Source organism: Peromyscus eremicus, chromosome 14 (assembly GCF_949786415.1).
Source record: "Peromyscus eremicus chromosome 14, PerEre_H2_v1, whole genome shotgun sequence".
NCBI lineage: Eukaryota > Metazoa > Chordata > Mammalia > Rodentia > Cricetidae > Peromyscus > Peromyscus eremicus.
The window spans coordinates 57,394,506-57,403,910 of record NC_081430.1 but is presented as its reverse complement, the minus strand read 5'-3'; positions in this window follow the sequence as shown (position 1 = coordinate 57,403,910).

The window sequence follows — 9,405 nt, the reverse complement described above, 5'->3', positions numbered from 1 at the left end:
CAAACCCCCTGAAATCTGCTGGGTCACTTGGCCCAGCTGGCAAAGCAGCTGGGCAGTGTCCACCTGATACAAAGTTTCCTCTGGTTCAGAACTAAATTTTCAAGTAGACCACAGTGAATAGGTCCAAGTAGCACTGATGTGTGATGGGAGAAACCTCTAACCCTAGGATTTTACTTACTTACTTCCCTTCCTCTTTCCTTTCTTCCTTCCCTTCCCTTCCTTCCTTCCTTCCTTCCCTCCCTCCACACTTCTCTCTTCTTCCTTCCTTTTTCCTTTCATTTCTTCCTCCTTTCTCTTCCTTTCTCTCTCTGCCCCCCACTCACTCTACTCTGGGATTGAACCTAGGACATCCATACCTACCAGGTAAACATTCCGTCAGTGACCTAGATCCCCAGGCTTTTTAGTTGTCTTTTTTAAGTCTCTCTAAGTTTTGCAGGGTAGCCTTGAACTTGTTCCATAGCCCAGGCAAGCCTTGGACTTGGCAATGCTCTTGGTTTCAGCTTCCTGGGTAGCTGGGAGGACAGGCCTGTGACTACAGCATGTGTTTCTTCCCTATGAGTGGGAGGTCCTACATGTAACTGTTTATCTTTCACCCTGGAGAGAATATTCTGACATGTCCCCAAACTCCAGGACTGCTCAGGTTTCCACTGAGGTGGAAGGGGAATTTATTTCCCATTTTCTGGTCTGCGAGTGTTGGAGCAATGTGTGTCCTGCTTCCCGGTATAGCCAGCTGAGGAAATGCAATGCGACAAAGCAGCAGGACCCACTGTGTAAGTGGAAGACAACTAACTCCTGGGGAGCAGATTAAAGCCTGGTGCGGGGAGAAAAGAGGCACCCCCCCTGCGGCACCCCGAGGTCCAGCAGCGATGATGGGCCTCTGGCTTTGCCCATGCAGTTGGGAAGCAAGCTCACTCTGATGGCCTCTACTAACAGACAGAAAGGAAGAGCTCTTACCAAAGCAGGGCTGTATGCTGGAGGGGCTCCTGTGTGGAGGGACTTTGACAATGAATTCCCATCAGGGACAGCAGCCACACACTTTGTTTTTAAATAATTCATTGTTATTCTCCAAGGTCTATCTGTTTTCTTCTCAGGCTTAAGAGGTGATCGGATGAACATAGACTGTCCTAATAACTGTTATTCTTCTAACTTTCTAGCCTTCGATGCTGGCCATTTTATGTTCCTATGGAAAAACACTGGGGGCCATGTAACTTATCAAGAAAAGAGGACTCCTGGGTTCAGTTCCCAGCACCTACATGGCAGCTCACAGTTGTCTGTAACTCCAGGATCCAACACCCTCACAGAAACATACATGCAGGTAAAACACCAGTGAACACAGAATAAAAATAAATTTTTTTTAAAAAAAGAAGAAAAAAGAAAGAAAAGAGGGGCTGGCTAGAGAGCGTAGTTGGCAAAGGGCTTATGGTACAAACACAAAGACCTGAGTCCAATCCTTAGCACCCACAAAACTGTGCCTGGTGCAGCACACGGAAGCAGCGCTAGGGAGGTGGAGAGAGGTGGATCTCTAGGGTGCACTGGTCAACCTAGTCAGCAAACTCCATTCCATGTTTGAACAAGAGACCCTCTCAAAACATAAGGTGGATGGTTCTTCATGCATATATGCATGTGTAAGCCTGCACAGGCATGGGGACACACACACACACACACACACACACACACACACACACACCCTGGAGGTCTGTTTAACTCACAGTTTCAGAAGTTAAAAGGCCGAGCTCCTATGGCCCCATCTGTTCAACTGTGATTCCTTTACAGAATGGTGGATGGTGTCACAACACGTGAGAGAGGGAACTAACTATTTGAGTCATTGCCACCTCCGCAATGCCGCGTGAGGAATGAAGCTTCCAACACGTGAGTATTTGGAAGACAAACTGCACACATTCCACATCTAAGTCACAACAGGCACCGATCTCCATCGGTCTAGCCTTACCTCAGATCGAGAGTCTTCATGGACACAAATAATTCTAGGAGCTTGCACTTGGCCTTTCCTACCACAGGAGTTCCCACTGCATGAGTCAAGGACTCTGTGAGGAGTCTAGAGATTGAGTGCATAACACCAGTGATGAATTCCTGAGTCAAGAAGATAACCCAAGATACAATCAGAACCACTGGGCCCTTTAGGGGACAGTTCCGTTGATAACTTGACCTGAAAGGTCCCCATTCTGACTTGAGAAACACAGTCTTGCTTTCCAGAGAGAAGATTACCTCAGAGGTGTTTGTGATCTCCGAGAAGACTGACAAACCACAAATGAAACACTCCGTGCAGCTCTGTACTGTTGAAGAGGATGGTGGGTGCGGTTGTGATTGCTGTCATGTGATCAACTACTCCCGATTCCATTCTTACCCTCAGCTTGGCCAAGTGTCATCTTGATTCCACTGGGCCAGGGGCAGGGGGCTTGAGAGGTGCAATGGGCTGTTCCACAGAGGATATTCAGGGAGCACGGAATACTTACCACGGGATGATCAAGATGGAACCTCATTGAACTCTGTTTGTTTATCAATGGACTGCTGGGAGGGAAACAGCCTGAAACAGTTTCTTAATGGAGCAAAGAAACTGAGAAAATCAGAAGGCAAAAGCAAACCACAGCAATGAATAGACAAGAGCACGTTGTGGGGGGTGTCAATAGGAGCCAAGTGCTACTGCTGTTCAACCCGGTGGTCTTGGATGTATGTGGATATTTGTGGGGGCTTACTTCTTTGAGCTTCAAAGTCATCATCTATAACACTAGAAGTCATCAACTAGTACTGCTCCATAGGTCTCCATAGGTTGCTAACTGACTGACATACAATGCTTTACATGAGGGTGTGCCATTCTTAAAACCCTGACCCTGACCCATGGCCTTCCTCCGGGTTCTTCCACATGTTACAAGCATTGGGGACAGGATTATCTCTGCTGTCCTGTGCCTTGTGGGCTATTCACCAGCATCGCTGGCTTTTACCTAACAGATTCTGATACCATCCGTCAAGCTTTGACAATGAAGAATGTCACCAGAACTGCTAATTATCTCCTTGGTTGAGATCCATATTTATGATTAAGTATGTGAACACCAGGGACTGAGAGTCCTTCCAAAGGTATGCTTCATGCTTCAGTCATGCGTTCCGTCTCATGCTGAAAAACACCTACCAGACCTGAGCCACGATGTTCAGTTTTGTCATGGCCTGGAACTTACTACGTAGACCCAGCTGGCGTCCGACTCACAGATATCAGCCTGTTGCTTCCCCAGAGCTGGGAGTAAAGGGGTACACACCACACTTGGTTACACACTTTCCCCCTGACTTTTCTGTTTTATTGGGTGGCTATCTTTCTTACTTGTTCTCCTCGTTTTTGCAGCTCAAATTCAGAATGATGTTATCAGGTGGCCTAACACACATTGATTGAATTAAACTCATTAATTCAGGGGTTCGTTAGAAACTTTCTACTCCTGTAGAAAGTTTTATTTTTAAAATGATAGAATTTAATTACTCAAATCATTGTTTTTAATGGAAGGTTCCCTGTCTTACTGACTTTTTGGGCTATTTCTGTTTTGTTTTGTTTTTATTTACCATAATTTTTATTGACCCTTTGGGAATTTCACAACATGCACCCCAATCCCACTCATTTCTCAGTCCTCCCATGTCTGCCCTCCACCTTTGTAGCCTCCCTCCTCAAAAGAAAAGAAAAAAAAAATCCACTTTGACCCTCTGTCTTGCCTGCCTCTCCATCGTTCATCATGGCGGTGTTGGAAGCTGTGGTGTGTAGCACACTATACCCTTCTGTCTGGGTTGGGTTTGGTTTGTTTGTTTTTTCAGCTTTTTTTGTCACTTTGTTTTTTTTTTTTTTAATAGTAATTTATTATTGTTGTTGTTGTTGTTGTTATTGAGAAAAGGAAGCATGTGGAAATCAGAAGATAACTTGTGGATGTCGGTTCTCTCCCATAATCTTAGTCTCTCCCAGACTAAGATCATCAGGCTTGGTGGCAAGTGTCGCTAACTGCTGAGCTATCCTGTCAGCCCTCATTTTTTTGTTTTTGTGGTTGATTTTGAAACAGGGTCTTGTGTAACCCAGGCAGGCCTCAACTCACTATGTACCATGGGTGAACTCGAACTCTTGATTCTTCTGCCTCTAGTCCCCCAGTGCTGGGGTTACAGGCATACATCACCATGCCCAGGTTATACAGTGTTGGGGGTGAAATCCAGGAGTTTGTTCATGCTGGGCAAGCTCTTTATCAACCAAGCCATGTCCCCAATCCCTTCCTGGCTTATTTCTTCTGGGTGTTTTTTGAAGTTTTGGGGTTTGGGGAAGACAACCATAATCTCCTTGGTGATAGGCATGCCTCCCTGCTTTCTTTTCTTTTGGGGATTTATTAATTTTATTTTATGTCCAGAGATGCTGTGCCTGCATGTGTGTCTGTGAAGCACAGGGACTCTGATTGGCTTTTTCCTGTCGTGTTGGCTGGAAGTACTGGAAGCACAGGACACCAGCAGGCTCACTGTGCTCTTCCACGGAAGGAGGCGGCACAAAGTGAAGACATCAAGTGAACCAGTCCCATCGTGAAGGGCCCTACTCTAGCTGACCTGAGCACGGTATATATGGATCAGGCAGGCCTTGCACTTCCCCCTATTCCCTCTGCCTTGCTAAAAATCCATTAGGTTACATTCTAAAGCTAGCTCCCAAGATCTATTCCCTTATTTGGCCACTTCCTCCTCCTGAGGTTGACTACCAAGGTCCAGTTATCTTTTGTGTGTGGGGATGGGGGTTGGAGATTTAGCTCAGTTTGGTCCTCAGCTGGGGGGGCAGGGAAGCCCCCCTTAGTTCACTTAATTAACATGCCCAATTAAAAATAACCCCTCATCCTAACACAAGGTTTTCCCTTTCACCTTTATAAACTGCCATTTTCCTATGCGCCACGTCTGTCTCCTCTCTATCCAGAGGGAGTCATTTGTTGTCGTTATTGTGCCCCCCCAAATACCCCAGGTCCCCTCTCCCTTGATCCCTCCCCCTTTCCCTCCTCCTCTGTCTCTTGTCTTTGTCTCACATCTCCTTTGAGCCGAGCACTTGGTCTGGGGGGTCCTTTCACATTGCCCACGGTCTAGCCCTAGGCCCTAGCCTTCACTCTCTGGGTCATCCTGACCAGTAAGATGCTGAATATTAATTAAACACCGACTGTTGGTGGCATTAAGGGGCCGCGGATAAGCTTTGCTTGTTTCTGTCTCACTTGAGAGAGACCCTTTTTCCCCCTTGTCGTGAATTCCTGGGCTATGGTCCAGTCACCGCGTGTGTTTTCATTTGTGCCACGAACATAATGAAGCAACCTGCAGAGCCCACGCCCCTGCATGGGCTGGGCAAGTACACTCCTCCTGCACAGCTCCTAGGCCTGGCCTTCTTCCTTCCTCGGAGCAGGAGGTGGGTGCTTCACTGAGCAGGGTCTTTGTTGGGGTGACAGTGAGAGCTTCCTCAACACTGTAAGTCAGTGAAGAAATCAAGCATAGCACACGTAGTGTGGCTTCACGGGTGTCCCAGGAGTGGAACTGGGCTCCTCATCCAAACTGTCCAGTGGGCAGCTCTGTGCTGGGGGCCTGGATTGGCTCCTGACCTCAGGGGCCTCTCCCCCAATTCTCACCATCCTCTCACCTCACTCCCACTCTGCAATGTTCATCTCCCTGCCTAGGTCTGCTGAAGCTTTCCATAACTATAATAAACACCTGGGATAATTAAGTTACGAAGAGCCAAGGTTTGTTTTGGCTCCCCATATTTGATGATGTAGTCGGCCCTATTGTTGGAACTTGTGGGGGTATATCCTGGAGGGAACATATTGCTAAGCAAAACCACCTCCTTCATAGGTAGAAAGCCACACAGAGAGAAAGAGGAAGAGGCTGAGACCCAAGAGGTCATGACCCCAATGACTTAAAGACCCCCACTTGACCCCACTTCTTAAAGCTCCACCCCCTCCCAGGGTCCAGCCTCTAGCACAAAAGCCTCTGGAGCCTACCTGTAGCCATAGGGGAATTTTCCACTGCTGTCCCCATGCTGTGACGTGAGCTCAGGGTGCATCTCACAGCCATAGTCCCTCCTAACCCAAGCCTACCCCCTGCCTCTGGGCATCCCCCACCCTAAGGCCTCTAAGGCCCCTGGACCTTTCATCTAACATTTGGTTAGACTTGCTTTTCTAACAAACACTCTTGGTCATGGAGCTCTAAAATCCCTCTTGGCTACATTTCATTGAGGGTCTGTGTCTTTCCTCGGAGGTGAAGAAGGCGGCTGTCACTCAGTGTTAGCACTGGATGATTCCCTACTCCCCCAACTAGTCTCTGAGCCAGTGTTCCTAACCTGGAAATTTCTCATTCCTTCAGTGTTGGGTGTTGGAGTTCCTGGGTCAGGTTGGCCTTGTTTGCTGGGGTCTTGCTCCACCCCACTGGTTATGTTGAAGAATTTGTGGGTTAATATCTTCATAGAAAATGTATTCCCGGTGTAGACACTTCTGTGTTTCCTAACTCCACATACCCACCTTATTTTCCTATAGCTTTTAGCACAGTGTCCATGTCTAAGATCTTATGTCCCCTTCTAGTTCCTCCTGTGTACTCTGCGTCATTTGTGCTCAGGAGATGGGCCATGGTAGAAAAAACAAGATAAGCATAGACGGAAAATGGGCCTGGGCCTCTGAGGGGCAGAGGATGAGGTCAAAAAGAGGTGAAAGGAGTCAGGAGGGTGGGCAGTGCAGGGAGGTGATCCCCTAGAGACACCAGCTTCTGGGCCTGGGCAGCTGGGCAGGCAAGGGATAGGTCATGAGAGCGGCCGGAGATGGGACATCAAACCAAGGGTCACTTCCTGAGGCTCCCAAGACTGCAGGGGTTAGGTGGTCCTACAGAGTGGGGCACTGGGAGGGGCACACTCACTGACTGGACAAATGGCTAATGGTGCCCTGGGATTAGAGGAGAAACAGATACCACCAGGACATGCAGAGACTGAATTAGGAGTATGAAAGGAACCTACAGACCTGCCATGGTCCAAATTGTCCTTGCTGGGTGTTTCTCAACCTATATATTCTCTCTCACCTTAGCAACCACCCTCTAATAACCATGGAAAGTCCATGGAGGATTCCACAGAGCTCTGGGCCTAAACTTGGTGTGTGGAAAGAGCTAGCTGCTCATATGTGAATCTCTTGGTCCCCTCTACCACCTGTTCCTGTCCCTCTCATGTCCCAGATCCATCCACACCTCCCATGGGCAGCCACACTTAGGGAGCTAGGTAGCCATAGACAAGGTCCCCCAAGCCCTGGTGCTGGTCTCAAAACCCCAGCGGTCAGAAAATGCCCGGATTTAAAGTTTCTCCTAGTAAAAGCAAGGCAAGTGAGGTGTGGAGGTCCAAGGGTCTACCCCTTAAGCTTGTGGCTCCAGGCCACACTAAAAGAGCCGAAGCTGGGCCAAAGCAGAGCTCTCCATACCCCTGGCCTATGTTTAAGGCCATCCCTGGGAGGTGCTAGTGTAATTGGAAAATAATAAATAAATAGCAAACACAAGTGTAGCCCTTATTCCTTTATTTACCAAGGAACAATTGTTTTTTTTTCATTTTGCATTGCGTCTGGACTTGCCTGCGAAAATTGGGGGAGGCTTGAGAGAGTGCCATGATGGACATGTCATTAACATTGTGGTTACAAAATCATGTCCCAGACAGCTCTCTTTCAGCTACTCCACCCATTGAGAAAACTGTACTACACCAAACACATGAGATGTGTTTGGGCAGCCAGAGATCGTATACATGAAGACCAAGATGAGACTGCGAACGTTGTGTTCCTCTTCTGTGGAAGGTGGATGCCGTGGAATTTTGGCAGGGCGGCCTCATCGGTGCTGATTTCTTGATCTTTTGTCACGTGGGAAGGTGAGATGGTAGCACTCTGAGGGAGGCATCTGCTCAGGACTCTCCCACGGTGGTGTTGTTTTTCTTCCTGGCTTCTTGGGGACACCTATATCTCTGCTCCCCTCCCAGAATGTGCCCCTCAGCCCGCATATCCCACAGCTCCAAGAACACCGCCTTACACTCTGCAGGTGCTTGGAAACACTCCCTGACTGGATGAATGGTGGATGATGAATCTTTTGGATAGATAAGGGCCTGCTGGGAGAACAGCCGGGCCCCCTTTGTCATCGGAGACATGGCTGCTCTCCACAACATGGAGATCAAAAAGAAAAAGTGGAATGGAGAAATAATCTTTTTTTTGTCCAATTGTAGAATTTCACATTGGAGAAATTGAGGAACAGAACTGTTAGCAGACTCTGTCAAGGTCTCCAGGCGAAAGAGGCCAGGGGGCATAAGAGACACCAGCCTGGCAATTGTCGATAATTGTTGTTACATTTTTTTTTTTTATCTTTTTTAAATTTTTATTTCTTAAAATTAACTTAAAATGAGATGGGATGATGACTTGATGGAGGTGGTGGTGGTTGCCTCAGGATGGGGGTGGTTGGAGGCAGGGGAGAGAACCTGGGAGGAGGGAGGAAGGGAACCAGGAGGCAGGGATGGTGGGAGGTGGCACACACCCTCATGAGGGTGGGGCAAAATGGGGAGGGGTTTCAGAGTGAGACAGGGAGGAACATGGGCTGATGATGATCCGTGACCAATGAGTGGGAAGAGATTCTTTGAGTCAGGGCTGTGAACGAAATGACCCCAGGGTAGAGGTTGGAGGGGTGATAAGGTCGATAATGTGTGACAACGGTGGCGCACATGACCAATGAGTGATGACCATGAAGTTGTGAGTGTGTGCTGCGATAATGATTTGAATGACAGTGGATAATGGTGACAATGATTTGCAAGCAAGTACTCAGAGCAGGGTGAACACGGCTCACATTTAAAGCTAAGAGCATAGACTCCTATCCAGGTAACCTAAGAAGCAAAGGGTTCCTAGCTGGGACCCAAGGGCTGTGTAGCAACCAGACCCCAACCAGAGCTGAGAAGCTACACAGGACTCTATCCCATTTCTTTCTACTTTTTTTGCTGTTTTTTTTTTTTTTTTGTTTTGTTTTTTTGTTTTTTTTTGTTGTTTTTTTTGCAAAAAAAAAAAAAGATAGATGCTCTTTAAAAAAAAATTAAATTCAGAAGCTGGCTAGGTCTTTTGGGATCTGAGGGTCATAGACTCAGCAACACAAAGGTACATCCATGGCTGTGGACAGGGGCTATCCCACTTTCGCCATAGAACAAGAAAAACGCCCCACAAGCAGCAATTTCCACTAAAGCCTGTGAAAACCTTGGAGAGGGCTGTGTTGCTCACTCAGACTTTGCCAGGGGGCACTTGTGGTTCAAGGTACACTTACATCTGAAAGCATATCATCTCTACTCTACAGGGGCAAGTGTGGGGTGGAGTCTGGGGGGCATGGGGCTGGGGCAGGGCTGAGCTGGGGTGGGGAGTGGGTTGCTCAAGA